General features: G+C 36.0%; 1 pseudogene; it reads right to left on the bottom strand.

Moving 5' to 3' along the window:
* Window positions 1-721: 721 nt before the first annotated feature.
* LOC120149265 lies at window positions 722-19583 on the bottom strand (annotated as a pseudogene).
* Window positions 19584-20991: the final 1408 nt, after the last annotated feature.

Below are 20991 nucleotides of genomic sequence, written 5' to 3'. Positions count from 1 at the left end.
TTCCAGTGTTGTCAGCACCAAGCTTGTAATGAAGGGGATTACGACTACAACATTGGTATGACAATAGAACTTCCCTTGCGTTTGTTGGTTACATTTTCTATGCTTTCTTTTCCCTGTCCATGTCGTAGTTAATGTTGGTGTTGAAATATGAGATTCTTTTAGCACAGTATGCAAAATTGTTAGCTAACAGAAATAAAAAAAATGATCGTGATTGAACCTGGTTTACAGTTTTAGCCTTGGTAAAATGAGTATCCTTGATGCAGAAGCAAAATAATGAGACCATATTGATGGATGTGATGCTGCAGCCTGCGTATCCCCTCGGTCAATTATCGATGTTGATCCTCAGATAAAAGACGGTGAAAAGGCATGAATCTGTATACTCTTTATAAGGAATTATGTAGTTTATTTTCTGTTGCTCGTCAACTCCCTTTTCAGATCATCTTTGGATATGCTGAGTCATCATCAAAATAAAGTCACATATCTAAGAATAAAACGAATTAAACTATTCTTGTGTTAAAAGCATATGACAATATTACACATCTGGAGCAAAGAGAATCACATTTCATATACAGAAATTTTGACTTGTCATAATCAGCTTTCTCTGATGAATAATGCCTTATCAAATACTGGCAAAGATAACGGAACTCGGAATCATTCAATCATCTGTTAACCGGCTAAAAGATAATGGTGTTAACATAAGTCTTTTTAAGCATCAGATGAGTCAATCAAGCTCAACCAGCTGAGCTCTTCTTTCTGCAGCTCTCTTTCGTACGAATATTCCCCACCTTAAAGCCTCTTTCAACTTAAGCCACCCGACCAGGGATTCAAATTGTGGTCGCGGTCGCGTTTTCGGTCGCGTTACGTTTATCGCGGTCGCGGACGTAACGGATGCTATCGCGGTCATTGCGGGTATCGCGGACGTGATTTTTTTAAAATTCGCACAACTTATTATAAAATATAGTAATTATAATTATAATTATAAAAAATCACTTTGAATGATTTTTAGAGTATTTTGTAACACTTATAGACTTTTATTAATATATAAACACAATTTTTATCATCATTAATTATTTTTGTATTTATTTATATATTTCTTAAGAATATTATATTAACTCATAACAAATAATAAAATAGAAAATATTGAGTTCAACATAGAGTAGGACTAGATAAAGTTTTCAATGCAACAATTGGATGTTATTAAAGAAATAAATTTTAATTGAAATCTTAAAACTACAAAAGAACGAATTACTTATCTGTCTTTGAAAAACGCGACCTAAAATATTACAAACAACATTATATTTTAGGTTACGCACAACTTAAAATGTTTTTTCTTACTTTTTCTTAAAATTTTAACTTTTCCTTACTTTTTTTCTGGTGCAAATCTTTTTCGTAATATTTTAGGTTGCAACAAAAAATGTTACATTTTTTCATAATATTTCAGGTTGAACTAAAAATGTAAAAAATATGATCTTTTAGGTTGCGTGTAACCTAAAATGTTATATTGTTTATATCACTTTTAGGTCACATGATGTAAGGTGATCTACACACTTTGGTGGAAGAGAGTAAATAGCCTTATTGTGTCCCGATCTAGGATTGACAAGTACTGATGCCCTTGAATTATAAGCTTGGCTGCAACAAAGATAAGAAAAGGAATATGATTAATAAAGGAAGAATAAGTGAAATAATAAAGATAAGAAATGAATAAAAATAAAGAAAGAATAGAGATGGTTGCGGAATTATGGAATTGATGATGGTCTTGATGAAGGATGTTGATGATGGATGATGATGAAATGGCAATGGTGGTGATGTTGTATCTCAAACATGCCAAAGAGGAAACTATGCTATGAAGCACAATCCCGGTCTTCACAAACTTGCTTGAGGGGTGGTGATAGTGTCTTCAACCCACTAGATATTAATCTAGGAATTTTGGAATCATGATGGAAGGAATGACGCCACAAGTATAGGAACTATAATTGTTTAATCGATAAAATTCACAAAGAACTTTGAAGAGAAATAACTCACAAGAGTAATTTTTATATATGAGATGAGATGAGTACAAATGAAGGCAAGCCACTCTATTTATAGGAAATGATAGGGCTTGGTCGAATGGTTACATAATGTTTCGGCTAGATACATGACTTTAGGAAGATACATAATACTACAAATGAATGATTAAGTCCTTTGGGACTGTGATGCTTCGACTAACCCTTCATGAAGGGGCTTGATGATTCGGTAATAATGAGGGAACATCTCCCTTGCCCGAATGGTGTTGTGTCTCCTCATGTTGGCGCCAAAAACTCTCATGTGCATGTCATGTGTGTGGCCAAATAGACATGGAGCTTTTATATCATGTTCCTTGGTGATTTAAACGTCTAATGATTACAATGTCTTCATCAGCATGCTCTTGGATGTAAAGGCATCTTTATGGGCAACATCATTCATGAAAGGTCACAATGTTTGAGAAAGGTGTCCCTTCATGTTTGAGCTACTTATGGTGTGAATGAGCTAAAGGTGAGCTGGCCATAAGTGACTTGTAGCATGGTGAATATTATGGCAGCTCCTTGTGAAAAGGTACCTCTTGAGTTGGCAACTACATATTTGTAGTGTCCTAAGTGGTGGTGATGATGGTGCAGCTCCCCAGCTGAAATGAGGTCATATTGTAGCTCAAATCTTCAATGAGCTCATGACATCTAGACAACTTCTCACCAATTTGATCCTTATGCTCTCTTAATTGTTCCCATGTAAGTATCCTTGTTGTTGCATGCTCCATTTAGCTCCAATGTAGCTCCCAAGTATTGGTCGAATGTGCCTACATGCATAACATAAAGAAATAAACTAAGTAAATGAACTTATATAATGTATAATATAAGAATGTGAACTATAGGTTATTTAATATTCAATATGTAACATATTAAACAACCTATTATCTAAGGGTTCTTTCTCATTAAAAGATTTAAAAACATTAAGGCACTTATGAGAAAATACTTCCCTGAATTGTTTAGCCTTTGCACGAGTGATACGTCCTTGAGGCATGACTTCAGGATCCATTTGTGTTGTTGTGATCACATCATCCTCCCCTTCTTTTGAGTGATTTATCCTCAAATCGTCGTGTCTTCAAATAGAGAGAGATCTGAAATATTAAAAGTTGCACTTACATTGTATTCACCAGGTAAATCCAATTTGTATGCATTATCATTGAACTTTTTGATGATTTGGAACGGTCCATCTCCTCTTGGTAACAACTTGGATTTCCTTTGGGAAGGAAAACGTTATTTTCTGAAATGCACCCACACCCAATCACCTTCCTATAATTTTAGTTGCTGCGTCCCTTATTCGCTTGTTGTTCATATTGCCTTGTTCATTTTTCTATATTGTCTCGAACTTGTTGATGAAGTTTCTTAACGAACTCGTCTTTGTTCTTGCCATCTTTGTTGATCATGTGTTCTTGAGGCAAAGGAAGAAGATCTAGAGGTGTTAAGGGGTTAAATCCATACACTACATCAAATGGTGACATCTTGGTCCTTGAATGGACTGCCCGATTGTATGCAAACTCAACGTGTGGTAAGCATTCCTCCCAAGCTTTGATGTTCTTTTTGATGATAGATCTCAACAATGTTGATAATACTTGATTCACCACTTCGGTTTTCCCATCCGTTTGAGGGTGGCATGTTGTGGAGAATAGCAGCTTTGTTCCAATCTTACTCCATAATGTCCTCCAGAAATGGCTAAGAAATTTGACATCTCTATCGGAGACTATGGTTCTTGAAACGCCATGTAATCTCACAATTTCTCTAAAGAACAAGTTGGCCACATGTGTTGCATCATCTGTCTTATGGCATGGTATGAAATGTATCATCTTGGAAAAATGATCTACTACCACAAATTTTGAGTCTCGTCCATTCTTTTTCCTTGGTAGTCCCATCACAAAGTCCATTGAGATATCAACCCATGGTTCTTGAGGAATAGATAAAGGCTTGTAAAGTCCATGAAGCATAACTTTTGATTTTGCCTTTTTGCAAGTGACACATCTTTCACATGCCCTTTCAACGTCTCTCTTCATTTTAGGCCAATAGAGGTGTTGTTTCAAAATCTCCAATGTTTTGCTGACTCCAAAATGACCCATGAGACCTCCTTCATGTGCTTCTCAAACAAGTACTTCTCGAAGAGACCCTTGAGGAATACATAAATGCTCTTCTTTGAATAGATATCCCTCGTGCCTATAAAACTTTTCATATGCACCTTTTTCACAAGACTTATACTTCTCTTCAAAGTCATGGTCAGTAGCATACCGATCCTTAATATATGAAAACCCAATTAACTTTGAATCAAGAGCATTAAGGAGTACATACCTTCTGGAGAGAGCATCGACTACAATGTTTTCTTTACCTTTCTTGTAATGAATAACATAAGGAAATGACTCCAAAAACTACACCCATTTGGCATGTCGCTTGTTTAACTTGTGTTGACCTTTTATATGCTTCAAGGCTTCATGGTCGGTGTGTATGACAAATTCCTTTGGTAGAAGATAATGCTGTCAAACTTCAAGTGCCCGTATGAGAGAATACATCTCTTTGTCATAAGTTGGATAGTTTAGCAAGACACCATTCAACTTTTCACTAAAATATGCAATGGGCCGTCCTTCTTGAGTCAAAACAGCCCCAATTCTGATTCCAGAAGCATCACACTCCACCTCAAAAGTCTTATAAAAGTTAGGTAGTGCAAGTAAAGGTGCCTTGGTTAAACATTCCTTCATTTCGTTGAAGGCATCTTCTTATTCTTTGGCCCATGAAAAGATAGAATTCTTTTTAATGATCCCTGTTAAGGGGGCGGCAATAGAACTAAAATTAGGCACAAACCTTCTGTAAAAACTTGCAAGACCATGAAAACTTCAGACTTGACTAATTGAAGTAGGCGTAGGCCACTCTTGGATGCTTTTATCTTTTCAGGATCAACTTCAAGTCCTTGTGAACTTACAATAAAGCCTAAGAATGTTAAACTGTTAGTGCAAAAGACACATTTCTTCATATTTGCATAAAGTTTTTCCTTTTGAAGGGTTTCAAGAACGTACCTCAAGTGTTACAGATGGGATTCCAAGTTATGACTATAAACCAGAATATCATCAAAATAAACAAAACAATACTTTCCGATGAATGGCCGGAGTACATGATTCATTAACCTCATGAAGGTGCTTGGAGCATTGGTTAAATCGAAAGGCATTACCAACCACTCATACAATCCTTGCTTTGTTTTGAATGTGGTCTTCCATTCATCTCCTTCTCTCATTCTAATTTGATGATATCCACTCTTTAAGTCAATTTTAGAAAACATAGTGGCTCCACTTAATTCGTCTAACATGTCATCAAGTCTTGGTATAGGATGTCGATACTTGATGGTAATTTGATGGATAGCACGATAGTCTACACACATTCTCCATGAACCATCCTTTTTGGGCACAAGTAACACCGAACAACACATAGACTCAAACTCTCTAGTATGTATCCCTTGTCCATTAATTCTTCAACTTGTTTTTGAAGTTCCTTGGTTTCTTCGGGGTTACTTCTATATGATGGTCTGTTTGGAATGGATGCACCGGGTATAAAATCAATTTGATACTCGATCCCTCTAATAGATAGAAATCCACTAGGGATATCTTCCGGAAATAACTCTTCAAATTCCTGCAATAAAGATGAAATAGAGGAAGGCAATCCTTCTGGAATGTTAGTCAAAATTAAGATTTCCTTGTACCTAAGTACAATTAGAGCTTTATAGGATAACAAATGTTTCCTAATATCTTTTCCTCCAGCATATATGTTCATCTTCATTGGCTTCTCTTCATTGGTAGATTTGAAAACTTCAATGCTTTTCTTCAAAGCGTCTTGATCTTCAGAAACTTGATTTGGTGAAAGGGGAGTCAAAATGAATTTCTTTTCATGGTGATAGAAAGTGTATCGGTTGGTGAAACCATCATGGATAGCTTTCTTATCCAATTTCCAAGGCCTCCTAGGAGTATATGGCACGCATTCATTGGAATGACATCACAAAGGACTTGGTCTTGGTATTTCCCAATTGAAAAGGAAATGTTGACTTGTTTGGTGACTTTAACTTCTCCTCCATAATTTAGCCATTGTATCTTGTATGGTGTAGGATGTTTAATGGTCTTGAGTCCAAGTTTAGCCACCATTAAAGTGCTTGCAACATTGGTTCAACTTCCCCCATCGATAATCATGAAACACACTTTGTTGTTTACATGACATCTAGTGTGAAAAATGTTCTCTCTTTGGTTATCCTCCATGGACTAAATATTCAAGGCTCTTTTCACTATAAAAATTTGTCCTAAAACTTGAGACATTGTTAGTAAATAAAATGAAAATAAACCTTACCAGCACACTCACAAAACCTTTCAAGTTCACTCCAAAGAAAATGATAAGATCACACCACTCAACACTCGTGTTTACTCTCGGGAATATAATTATGGCTTTTAACAATTCCCCTTCTGATCTCACTCTCTCAATAGCCTTTTTCCACTCAAATTTCTCTTGCTAAGTCCTTTGAGGAACTTACTCAAGATTAGAACAAGTTAATTCTTTCCTTGTGTGTGTCGGCTGTAAATAAGTTAGGGTAAAAGAATAGAAGAAATGGAAAGATAGAAGAAAGGATTCAAAGGTATTAAAAGAAGGAAATGGTTGAAGACAAGGAAAATGAAAGGATAGAAAATGAAGAGGTGACTTACAATTAAAGAAACAACACTTACTGCAACCTTTCTCAAGAAACAATAAGGTTATCTTCTCTTAGTGTAATTGATCTCTTTGATGTTCTTGTAATGGTAGAGCACTTTTCCTTGGCTTACTTTCTCTTTTGAATTTCTTTTCTTTTCTTCTTTTCTGATTTTTTTCTTCTTTTTGTATTTTTCTTTTCTTTTTGCACTCCAATTTTGATGTAGGAGTCTTTTCTTCTATTTTTCTTTTGTTTTGCACGTCAATGACACTTTTGTTGTCAATCCAACGATGCTCCGATTATCGTTGATGTAAGGTGATCTACACGCTTTGGTGGAAGAGAATAGATAGCCTTATTGTGTCCTGATCTAGGATTGACAAGTACTGATGCCCTTGAATTATAAGCTTGGCTGCAACAAAGATAAGAAAAGGAATATGATTAATAAAGGAAGAATAAGTGAAATAATAAAGATAAGAAATGAATAAAAATAAAGAAAGGATAGAGATGACTGCGGAATTATGGAATTGATGATGGTCTTGATGAAGGATGTTGATGAAATGGCAATGGTGGTGATGTTGTATCTCAAACACGCCAAAGAGGAAACTATGCTATGAAGCACAATCCCGGTCTTCACAAACTTTCTAGAGGGGTGGTGATAGTGTCTTCAACCCACTAGATATCAATCTAGGAATTTTAGAATCATGATGGAAGGAATGACGCCACAAATATAGGAACTATACTTGTTTAATCGATAAAGTTCACAAAGAACTTTGAAGAGAAATAACTCACAAGAGTAATTTTTATATATGAGATGAGATGAGTACAAATAAAGGCAAGCCACTCTATTTATAGGAAATGAGAGGGCTTGGTCGAATGGTTACATAATGTTTTGGCTAGATACATGACTTTAGGAAGATACATAATGCTTCAAATGAATGATTAAGTCCTTTGGGCTTGTGATGGTTCGACTAACCCTTCATGAAGGGGCTTGATGATTCGGCAATGATGAGGGAACATCTCCCTTGGCCGAATGGTGTTGTGTCTCCTCATGTTGGCTCCAAAAACTCTCATGTGCATGGCATGTGTGTGGCCGAATAGACATAGAGCTTTTATATCATGTTCCTTGGTGATTTAAACCTCTAATGATTACAATGCCTTCATCAACATGCTCTTATATGTAAAGGCATCTTCATGGGCAGCATCATTCATGAAAGGTCACAATGTTTGAGAAAGGTGTCCCTTCATGTTTGAGCTACTTATGGTGTGAATGAGCTAAAGGTGAGCTGGCCATATGTGACTTGTAGCATGGTGAATATTATGGCAGCTCCTTATGAAAAGGTACCTCTTGAGTTGGCAACTATTCGTGAAAAGGTACGATTTCACAAATTTTGACTTCAAACATATTTGAAGTGTCCTAAGTGGTGATGGTGATGGTACAACTCCCCAGCTGAAATGAGGTCGTCTTGTAGCTCAAATCTTCAGCTCAATCCAGTTATGAGCTCACGGCATCTAAACAACTTATCACCAATTTGATCCTTATGCTCTCTTAATCATTCCCATGTAAGTATCCTTGTTGTCGCATGCTCTATTTAGCTCCAATATAGGTCTCAAGTATTGGTCGAATGTGCCTACATGCATAACATAAAGAAATAAACTAAGTAAATGAACTTATATAATGTATAATATAAGAATGTGAACTATTGGTTATTTAATATTCAATATGTAACATATTAAACAACTTATTATCTAAGGGTTCTTTCTCATTAAAAGATTTAAAAACATTAAGGCACTTATGAGAAAGTACTTCCCTGAATTGTTTAGCCTTTGCACGAGTGATAGGTCCTTGAGGCATGACTTCAGGATCCATTTGTGTTGTTGTGTTCACATCATCACGCTTTATAATATTTTAGGTCACACATTGTTTTAACCTTGTATTAGACTACCTACCCCAAAACTCCTCCAATAGTAGCCCATTAGCCCAAACATGGAGACTTGATTTTTCTCTCTGGGTCCCAGGGATTTCCCGAACGTTTCAAAAAAAAAATGGAAGATTGGGATGAAAAAAATCTTTACTTAATAAAGTTTTAATTATTCATAATATATACATTCTACATATATATTACTCAAATTCAAAAACTGTATAAAAATTATATTCCTTTTACCTTTAAAATTTACTTTTAAAAGTTAATTTATAAATCTAAAAAAATGATCTAAAACATTTAAATTATTAATTCAAGTTATATATCTGAATTAATACTTAGATTTGATTTATATTTAATTTTTTGGAATATGTTATTAATGTATTATATGTTTACTAAGAAATATAAACGTTTAATAATTAAATTATAAAAAAATATTTTAATTATCCAAACGTTCTTAAGCTAGATTATTAAATTGAAATGTTAGTGCCTTAAAAGTTGAGTGTCCATTTATGAAATTTACCCTAAAACAAAGTAAGTAACATATTTTGCTCCTTTTTACGTGTAAATAAAAATCCCTATTTCCCGCCTATATCGAAACCTTAATTTCCATCAGCCTTCCTCCTTAAACCATCCCGCCGCTTCCACCACTACCACCATCACCCATCCCCTTAAAACCTAAACCTAAAATAGATCCGAAAGCGGTGAATCAGACATGGTCCTTATCCTAGACTTCAGATCTCAACACACCCATCTCGTGGCCTTATTCTTCTTCAAATGAAAGCTTGAAGCAACAATTAGAGGAATTACAGAAACAACTTGGAAAGAAACAGAGATTTGAAGCAATAATTAGAGGAATTACAGAATCAAACTTGATGTTTGGTGTTGTAAAGGGATTAACGGGAAAAACAGTCCGTTAAGCCGCGATCGATCGTTACCTGTTAAATTGCGGCCGTTATCGATCGTTATAGGTGTGATTCCATTTCACATCGTGATTTCAGTTGATATCAGTAACGGGGCCGCTGATACCGCGGTATAATGGTTGTTATACCGTTACACAACCATTTTTTGAATCCCTGCACCCGACAATAGCTTTCCCTGATCCTTTGCCACATTCCTGAGCATAATAAGGATAAGAGTGATCTATTTGATGATCATCATGAATGGTGTATGTATAAGGAGACTCATCTGAATGACCAAAACTAGCTCCCATACCAACACCTACACCAAAAGTCTTCAGCAGTCTTTGCATGTCATCTGTCGCTAACATTTCCGTACTCCTAAGCCGAATTTCATCAGTAAAGAAATCTTCGTATCCATGCCCGCTTCTCGGCTGAAACCAATCTCCTGTAAAACCTGACCCACCGGATGCTGTCGCGTTTCCTCCAATCGGCATATAATTTGTGGTGATGCTAGGTAACAGTGCTTTCTGATTATTCATTGTCATTACTTCATTCTGATCAGACCTTCCAAAGGGAAATTCAATCAACTGATGGACTGCTTGGTGGGTATTATTATTATTCTGGCACTGTGGAGCTTGCTCTGATGTTATATATTATTGCCTACTCTTCTGAGCAGTTATGGTGTAGTAATCTGCATTGTAATTGTTCTCGTTTGTCGGTGTTGTCGACGGGTTGGCTCCCTTTGTACTTGCAAGCGTGTTGAGAACCTTTCGTCGTATTCTATAACTTGATGCCAATTTTCATACGCTCTCTTCATCAGGGAATCAACAAAAAGCTGCAGGCAAAATTTCATGTCAGTTAGTCTATTATTCTTGCCGGGGCAGTTTGTTTTCCAGTTTTATCATTTCTACAGAGATTGCAAACAGAAGAGAATCTAACCTTTTGATTGTGGTTAAGTAATTCCAAAGACAGGAACTTCCCATCAGCAATAAGTTCTGACTTCATAAATGTGATTGAAAACAATGCATGCGCTGTGTGTTTGATCAGTGTAGTAAACATAAGCTTTGCTCCCAGGACACAGGTCTTAGCATGCTCCACTGTGTCTCCCACATTCTATTTGACATTCCACTTCCCAAGGTCTATATCAGGATTCAAAGAATGTAGCGGTGAAAATGGGGCTAAATGATGAAGCTCGAGAGCGGAAAAGAGAGATATGGTTGGAAGGGATATCACTTACATTTCTTAATTTTTGCGAATCCCGAACAAGTCGAAGAAAATCTTCAACTGTTATGATATCAGCTTTAAACAACTTCTTATGTAGTGCTCCATCTTTGGCTATTCTTTCCAATCTCAACACTTCGTCATGCAATGCAGGTGGATAATGTTTTTTGTACACTGCAAGTAAACAATAATGCAAGCCAAACAATAAAAACAACTGCAGAAGGATTAAAGCCAATGCAAGAGTAGCATAAGGTTATTTGTGATTGAAAGCTCACATTCTCCCCTATGATATTTAATGGAAAAAGCCTCAGTTTTAGCTTCTCGAACACGAATTTCTTCGCAATATCCGGAAGCAACCTTCAACCAAACCTGAATTTTCTACTCCTAATCCAGCTTGAATTATTAGTGAAGGTAAGATCTCTTAGAGTTCCAACTCCTTCCTTGAGGGTCACTTGTAGTTCCCCGGTCAAAAGCGGTTGTTTCCCCTCGCGTTCTTTAACTTCATAGCTCTCAAACTGTTCTTTAGTCCAATCTTCATCAGATTCTTCATTGAAGTCACCTTTAAGCACCACAACATTGAGTTTGAGTGATGATTCTAATCCGGTTTGAACCACAGTCCCTGAGATCACATCAAGTAAGACGACATGGATGGAAGCCCCTTGCTCACCCTCAAGCTTCCCTCCAGTGAATAGGTGAGGTGGCATTCTTATTCTGAAATGAAGCTGCAGATTTCTTCCATCTGCACTTTGTAGTCTCGGTGCTGAACTCCTGTCACATGATAAATGTTGTTATTCGAATCAGTTTACAGACCTCGGTATTAGATATAAATCTTATGAAGAATGCACTTTTTTAAGGAAAATATTTCAAAAATATTTGAAAGATCATACTCCATATTCGAATATGTATCTAACATGCATATTTCTGAAAAAATAGAGTACTGCTACCTTTTATGAACATGATGAATATTAAAGAGAATAAAAGAGAAAATTATAGTTTAACGTCCAAATATTGGGTGTAGAAGAGCAAACCTCACAGTCAATTGACCGTTCTATTCTTGTCAAATCCCGCTCCACTTCTTCACTGACCTGTAATTCATTCAAAATGTAGAATCAGTGGCAGTTGATAGAACACATTTGAATACATATATATATCATCAAGAAACCAGCGAATGTGACAAATAAAATGAATGTCCATGATGATGATATAGAGAGCATAACTTTAACTTCTCACGGTTGTTCCAACCTAACTGCCATTACCACAGTTTTTGGACTATATATACAGAAGAATACAAAATTTAAACTCTTAAGGTAATAAATGCTATGGTAAATACAGATAATATTAACCTAGTTTTTGTCGTTTAGGGACCTATCAAGCCAATAAAGTTGGCACTAAATATATAATATAGTAAAATTATATGAAATAGAGCTTACTATCAAGAATTTTACATAGGCTGCAGCCATCGTATTGGTCACTCAGAAATGGATTCTCCAATTGTATTCAGACTCGGAGGTGAGTGTCAAATACGGGTTTTTCTTAATTTTGTCTAAGTTTACTCATATGTATTGAGAACTATAACCAGATACTTATGTTCGATATGTTCCGGGAAAATGAAAAGTCAAAGCAACAAAAGTTTTTCTCCAACTTTCTTCTTGAGAACACGAGAACAGAGACAAAACTATGAAAGAAAGATTTGACTCACAATTCTGCGTAACATAGGCTCCAAAGATGAGCAAAGTCTTTGCATACTATCCACCTTCAGAGCTCCGGCAGTCAGAAAATTAAAAAAATAAAGATAAAATACAATGCATGTATAAATAAATAAATAAATACATAGTTGAACATTCTTCATATGCAGTCTACATATGCGCGTCTGTAATGGGAAGTAATCCCTACAAATAAATTGATACATGCAACAGAGTCCATAATACATGCTTCTTTGGACTAATGTTTCTACTCGAACCTATTAGAAGAACAAAGTCTCGAAGATTCAAAGCATATCTATTCGGTAAGTATAATGTGAATGAATCATTAAACGATTCTAATGTTGCTCCCTTTAATGTTTCAGATTCGAGGTCGAATCTTTTTTGAAGAAAGGAGGATGATACATACATCACAAGGCTCACATCAAAGGAAGAATTAATAACTCTTCCAAATGATCCACTCGTCCAAACATTGGAAAAGAAGATCAGAATAGAAGTAGACTTACGACGACTTTTGAATGGTATCCTGATCTTATTTAGTCAAGATGTCTTCTGGATATACGACCTTCTGTCTCTTATCTTTCCAACGATTCTTGAATCGCATCAATCCGATATTGGGAACTCAAGATATGGCTATTTTACTGAAGATGGTGCATGCAGAAAATCCTATACGGGATTAATACGGGATTTTGTAAATATTACGAATTTTCAATATTTTTATTGATTATTTGTAATATAACTTAATATAGGATGATGCATTATCTTTTAGGATTAGATTTATTATTTTATTAGTAATTAAGGTTGGGTTAAAAATATTATCTTTAGTTATTATTATTTTATTAGGAATTAGAGTTAAGATATGTTTAGTTTATTATTATTTTATTCATTAGTTATTTAGGACCTTTAGAACTCAGCCCCTATATAAAGGAGGCTTCATTAAACTTTGTAATTCAAGATTGCTTTGATTAATAATACAAGGAGAGTTTATTTTTGCAAGTGCTGATTGTCTTGTGCCTTCGAAGCTTTTTCTCCTTGAGATCTTTCAAGTTCTTGTGAGGGAGATTAATCTTCACACTCTAATTTGCCTTTTCATCGCAACTATGAGGGTTGGTTAGAGCCATATTATCATGTTTGCCTTTTTATTGCGACTAGGAGGGCTCGATAGAACATTATCCATCGATTTTCCACATATCCATCCACGTCATCAATCATCTTTACCGTTCACCTTCATAAGGGAGATCTTTTGATTTCTTGGTTATCTTGTTTTATTTGCAATTCCTTTATCTTTTCTTTATCTTGTTTTAATCTTATTTTTTTATCTTGTTTCCAGCACCAAAAAGAAACCCTAAAGAACCCTATCTATTGCTGCCACCTTCCCCATTCATCCCTTATTATTCTTCATCGAGTCTAGATCTTTTCTAGGTTTGATTCTTCAACAAGAGCAACGTTCATCAATCCACCACCGCTTCCCTAATAATTGGTATCAGATTTGGGTCGATTCTTGGAAAGAAGCAATCAATCTTGATTGTTCTTGCACACAAAACCGTCAAGGTATCCCAACATAGCTAGTCTAGAAAAGATTCATCGTTTCAGGTTCTTTTTATTTAATTTTAATTTAGATTCAAATCCTTCTTGTTAGTTTATTATTTTTTTAAAAAAACAAACAAAAAAACAAAAAAAGGCAAAAAAAAACAAGAAAGCCAAAATTTCAAAAATAATTGCAAACGAAAGTATTTAGGGATGATTTTCTCCAGATATCATATTCATCTTAATATAAATCTCTAGTCCGAAATTCACCCAAATCGGAGTTCATTGGAGCCTTCAAATACGTTCTTCAAATTTCATCGGCAGATTCGGTCTAGGATCTTGTCAAATTTCTTGAAAACTATACAAGAATAATTTCGTGGTGAAAATTTCCATATTGCATCTTAATATAATTAATATCATTTACACAAAAAATCAGAATATTTGGAGATCAAGAACACCTTTGAACAAAGCATCAAGAAAAATAGATTGTTTGAGGACTCACCGTTCAACAGAGTCCACTAGATACTACTGAAGGTATTTAGTTCTGAAATATTACAGGTGGTTTCTTGACACATCGACATACATTCAAGAATTTTCCCAAAATTTTTGGACATCGGTAACCCCCTCAAAAACGTTGCTCAAGTTGATCCACCGTTTTCTAGGTTTTTGGGTTGGTTCTTTTTTTTTTCTTTGACTCTTAGTGCTTTAAGTTCTTTTGTTTTTTCTTTTTATTGTTCTTGTGCATTATCTAACACATTATCTTTCTTTTTTTAGTAGGACTAAAGAGTTTGCATACTTCTTCCTTCTTTGCATTCTCGTTCTCTTGGAGTCTAACCCTTGTTTGGCCTCTTAGAACTTTTAAGTTTTTTCTTATCGCCTTTGCTAGTAATCAAACTCTGATACGAACTGTGGAAGACTAATTGGTAAAGTGAGTTTTAAAGAGTACAAGATCGGCTTACTTGCCTCTCGTTGTGTTACTTTCTTGGAGTGACTTGTGAGGTTTCTTGCTTTGTTGAATTTTCTTCATTTTATTTTTATTTTACTTTAAAATTTTCTTTTGAGTGTTATGATTTCAGGATGGGCGACAATAACAACAAGACACTTATGGCTATCTTAGCCACACTTACCCGACTCACGAATCAAGTTGAAAGATTTGATGAAATCGTGAGAGAACGACAAAAACCACAACTGTATCTACCAAACCAGAATCCAAGACCAAACAATGCTGAACTTTTGGTACCCGGGCGAGAACAACCACGTTTTAAAGCACCCGAACTCTTTGCAAAACCAAAGTTCACGATCCCGTCTTTCAAATGAGACAATGATCCAGACAGGTACATTGAGTGGGAAGGAAAAGTTGATCTCATGTTCGCATACCATGACTGCCCCCAAGCTAAACATGTTCACCTCATCACACATAATTTGAAGGATATGCTCGAACTTGGTGGATGCAAACAAGGAAAAAGATCCAGAACTTCCAAATTCTAATAATCATTTCTTGGACCGACCTCAAACAAACCATGAGAAAGTGATTCCTACCGACACATTATACATGAGAAGTTAAACTACGACTAGACCGACTTCGACAAGGTAGAAGTTTAGTTGAAGAGTACTATAAGGAGATGCATTCCTTACTCAATAGGGCTAACATAACCGAAAAAGAAGAGGTAACTGTGTCAAGATTCATCGTCGGCTTAAACTCAAACATCATTTATCTTCTTGATCTACAAGGGTACGAAAACCTTGAAGACGCACTAAAGAAAGCAATGACAATCGAAGCACAAATCCAAAGGAGATCTCGATTCAGTGAACATTACCAAGGTACTTCATCCTCTTACCAAGGTAATCCTCCAAATCCTTCCTCATGTTCTACTCCATATTCTCTAAAAAAGCCAAGAGATGACAAACCTGACAAGGAGAAAGAACGACCAGCAAAGAATGACACACTTCCAGTCCCTAAAGATCAAATGATAATTTGTGAGGAGGTAGGGAAAGCAAAAAAAAAGTTGAGAAAGAGGCAAAAGTAAAAGAGGTCACTAGTTATAAAAGCCAAAAGAATAATGATCCATGGGATGTGAGTGAACCTAAATGTGAGAATAAAAGAGTGACTCAAAATCTATATGTGAGCACAAAAGAATTGAGAGAGAACCTTCTTTACAAACAGCCTTGCATCCTTGTTCTCTTTAGGGAATCAATTTTTTCGATTTCTAACATTAACAAGGATTTTCCTAGTGTGTTTTCATCTCTTTTACAGGATTTTTGAGAAGTGTTAGGTGATCTACCTAACGAACTACCACTGAAAAGAGGAAAAAATGCCAAACTAATCTAATTCAAGGTTCCATCATACCTCGTCAAACATACAATCTTGAAGAAACCAAAGAGTTGGATTTGTTACAAAAAGGCTACATTCAGGAAAGCCTTAGTCGTGACACTATCTTAATGACGAAACATGATTTGAACAACTCTACAGGCTTTATAGTTCGTGCACAGGAAATCCATGTAAATGATGAAATAGTAAAAGCAACACGAGACTGGCGCACATCATCTTCCATAGCCAAGAGTTGTCGAATAATATTAGGTGACCCTCCTGACGGGTTACCACCTGAAAGCCCTAATCACTATGCCATATCAATGAAGAGTCACAATTTACGGGAGTCCAAAGGTAAGTATTTTATTACTCATTTTAATGACATTGTAACATATTTATTCTCCTTCTTACAAGGTAAGGCTCGTGAAGTTGTCATCCATACTAAACACAACTCCTTTAAGTGCGTAGCTGACCGAGGTAAGCAAAACACATTAGACGATGCACTACCAAGAAGGTATACTCTTAAGCATGCTATTATTCCAAGAATTGAACATATAAAAGATGTATATCACGATTACTCGGATATTTCTGATATTTCTACCCATACTTTTAAAAGTACTTCTAATGAGTTTTATCTTGTATATGAGTTTCTTTGCCAACTAAACAGGTTCTACAATCCACAAATCTCCTATCAAGAATTATTAATTCATGAACCACACTTAGGAGACTTAAGGGATTACTTTAACAAACCAGTTGACATGGTTTTTAAACACTCATTCTCACCACACACGAATAAAACCATGGAGAAATTATCTGAAGCAATCATACAGAAAGCAAACAGTGGTCGACACCATGTTGAATTTCAACCTAAACATCAGATTACAAGACTTGTATGCAAAAGAGGATTTCAAGACTACAAGAAATCAGTTCCTACAAAGAAGAAACCTCGACTGAAACACATAAAGACACATCACATTGAACCTGGTAAATATTTCACAAGTTTTCCTTTCAACTCATCTAAGTCTCTTTCTCTTGGATTTTTAGATTCGAGGACGAATCCTTTTTAGGAGTGGGGGAATGATACATGCACCAGAGTCCATAATACATGCTTCTTTGGACTAATGTTTCTACTCGAACCTATTAGAAGAACAAAGTCTCGAAGATTCAAAGCATATCTATTCGGTAAGTATAATGTGAATGAATCATTAAACGATTCTAATGTTGCTCCCTTTAATGTTTCAGATTCGAGGTCAAATATTTTTGAAGAAAGGGAGGATGATACATGCATCACAAGGCTCACATCAAAGGAAGAAGTAATAACTCTTCCAAATGATCCACTTGTCCAAACATTGGAAAAGAAGATAAGAAAAGAAGCAGACTTACGACGACTTTTGAATGGTATCCTGATCTTATTTAGTCAAGATGTCTTCTACAGATACGATCGTATTTCTCTTATATTTCCAACGGTTCTTTAATCGCATCAATCCGATATTGGGAACTCAAGATATGGCTATTTTACTGAAGATGGTGCATGCAGAAAATCCTATACGGGATTAATACGGGATTTTGTAAATATTACGAATTTTCAATATTTTTATTGATTATTTGTAATATAACTTAATATAGGATGATGCATTATCTTTTAGGATTAGATTTATTATTTTATTAGGAATTAAGGTTGGGTTAAAATATTATCTTTAGTTATTATTATTTTATTAGGAATTAGAGTTAAGATGTGTTTAGTTTATTATTATTTTATTCATTAATTATTTAGGACCTTTAGAACTCAGCCCCTATATAAAGGAGGCTTCATTAAACTTTATAATTCAAGATTTCTTTGATTAATAATACAACGAGAGTTTATTTTTGTAAGTGTTGATTGTCTTGTTCCTTCGAAGCTTCTTCTCCTTGAGATCTTTCAAGTTCTTGTGAGGGAGATTAATCTTCACACTTCAATTTGCCTTTTCATCGCGACTAGGAGGGTTGGTTAGAGCCATATTATCGTGTTTGCCTTTTAATTGCGACTAGGAGGGCTCGATAGAACATTATCCATCGATTTTCCACATATCCATCCACGTCATCAATCATCTTTACCGTTCACCTTCATAAGGGAGATCTTTTGATTTCTTGGTTATCTTGTTTTATTTGCAATTCCTTTATCTTTTCTTTATCTTGTTTTAATCTTATTTTTTTATCTTGTTTCCAGTACCAAAAAGAAACCCTAAAGAACCCTATATATTGCTGTCACCTTCCCCATTCATCCCTTATTGTTCTTCATCGAGTCTAGATCTTTTCTAGGTTTGATTCTTTAACAAGAGCAACGTTCATCAATCCGCCACCGCTTCCCTATCATAAATCCCTGCGTAAAAATCTCTGCATATAGACAGAAACATAAGTTCGGGCTAAATTTAAAAAGAGGAAACATGAAGAGAATGATACACAGTAGTCAGCGATAGCAAGTTACGAGAGGAATAAAGTCAAATGGGTTAAAACTAAACTAAGGCAACACTACTCCACTACCCTAGTTCTAAGCCTTCATAAATTCCAATGACAGAAACGTATAAAAAGTAGAAGTCATGGAAATTACTACAAAGGCATTAAAAGAAGACATAGATGCTACACCCTATTACTGTGACCCATACTACTCGGCTACCCTGGTCTAAAGTCTCCATACTTTCCTGTCAGAGGTCATGTCCTCGGTAAGGGCTAAATCCTTCAAATCAGATCTCAAGCAGTCTACCCACTTCCTCCTTCATCGTCAGCTCCTTCTGGCACTGTCGACTGTAATTGACTCTACCCTCCTGACCACATCCGACGGTTATCGCCTAAGGACATGCCCAAACCACTGTAGTCTTCCCTCCCTCAATTTTTTGGATACAGGCACCACCCCCAAGGAAATTCTAATTGCAGAGTTTGGTGTCATGTCCCACAGAGTCCTACCACATGCCCATCGAAGTATTCTCATTTCTGCGGCCTCCATCCTCCTTACGTGATCCTTCTTGATTGCCCAACATTCTGATCCATACAGCAGCGCTGGTCTAATTGTCATTCAATAAAATTTTCCCTTAAGTTTTAGAGGCACCTTATTGTCACACAAAACTCCAGTAACAGCCCTCCACTTTAGCCATCTCGCCTTTATACTGTGTGTAACGTCATCATCTACACCCCATCTTTATGTATTATAGACCCTAGGTAACTTTGGTTTCTTTGTTTCAGTAAGATAGCATTCATCTTCAATACCTTCCTCATGCCCTCGCTTGTTCCTTGAGTTTTCCATTATGGGAAGAAAAAAAAAGAACCCAAGATAGTTCTAAATATCCCAAGAAGATTCGAAGAGGAAACTTTATTGAGGTTCCTAAACCAAGGTCCAAAGATAAGACCCAATTTATTATTTAAAAAAGCAGGTTAATCACAATTATTATAGATATTGATGGTGTTAAAATAACCCAGGAAGATCTGGTGATGGGACAATGTTATTTGGGTAGATCTGGATTTGTAACATTTAATTGTAGCTATGTCTAGTGATCAATATTATAATGAAAGGATAGGGTTTTTTTTATGAGTAGTGTATATATAATTGAAGAAGAACACATCTGTGTGGGTGCATGAAAGTGCAGTTTTGATGGCACTGCCCCGACTTGATGGATCCACGGTCTTCCCAAAAGGTAGTTGTAAGAAGGCATAATGTCTATCACTATGAACTGTATGTTGTAAGTGGCAGATCCAATGGTTAGGGGTATTTTAATCTTACTGATTACCTCATCTTTGTCCCGCCAAATGCTCGGACCACACTCTGACATGCTCACATGTGGGAGGTATCCATTGGTAGTCTTTTCAAAGTGACCAAAGGCTTCACATTCAGAGCAGATCCATTGTCGATTAACACACTTGGCAAGGCATGTCCCTTGCAGTGAGTTGTAATGTGTAATGCTTTAGCCCGACCTCTTCCTCTGGATGGGATCTCATCATTAGAAAATGAGATAAGATTGTCAGCCTGAATGTTGTTGATCAGTCTGTCCAGCTTGTTGACTGAATGTCTTGTGGTACAAAGGTCTGATTTAAGACCTTTAACAGTGCATCTTTATGTACCTCTAAATTCAATAGTAGTGTTAACATTGAAATACGTTCTGGCAAACTATGTAGTTATTCCATAACACTGTATTCACTATGCTTTAAGAATTTCAAAAACTCCATTGCTTCCTCCTCTTTAATAGGTTTATTTACCACCGGTTCGTCTCCCTTGAATGGCTCAAGTGGTCTCTGGGCTGGATGAACTTTCTGGGAATAACACTTCCTACTTCCAACAGCATACCTCACTTTATGAGAACCTTCTTTCATAGTTCTCACTTGGCAACCGTATTTCCAAGGAACTTGTCGATCGCCTTTATAGGGAAAAGGTATGGGTGCTACAATCACTACCTTTGTTGGTGCCTTTTCTATCGGCTTCACCTTAGGGGTGATTATCAAAGGGCGTATTGCACCATATCCTTGATCAGATACTTCTCCAGTTGCACAGATGTCTGCTTCCGTAGTGTTCTTGTTCTCCTCATAACATTCCATCTCTTTTTTGTCCATCATCAGCTGGATCAAGTCTCTAAATTCTAGAAATTTCTACACGTCATGTCCCTCTTCGTTGTGATAGCAGCAATATTTGCTACATGTATCCTCTGATTCACCTGTATGTGATATAAGAAATCATT

The sequence above is a fragment of the Hibiscus syriacus genome, unplaced genomic scaffold (assembly GCF_006381635.1).
Source record: "Hibiscus syriacus cultivar Baekdansim isolate YM2019G1 unplaced genomic scaffold, ASM638163v2 tig00111000_pilon, whole genome shotgun sequence".
NCBI classification, from domain to species: Eukaryota; Viridiplantae; Streptophyta; class Magnoliopsida; order Malvales; family Malvaceae; genus Hibiscus; species Hibiscus syriacus.
The sequence above is the reverse complement of the archived record's forward strand: the minus strand, read 5'-3'. Positions and strand labels throughout refer to the sequence as shown.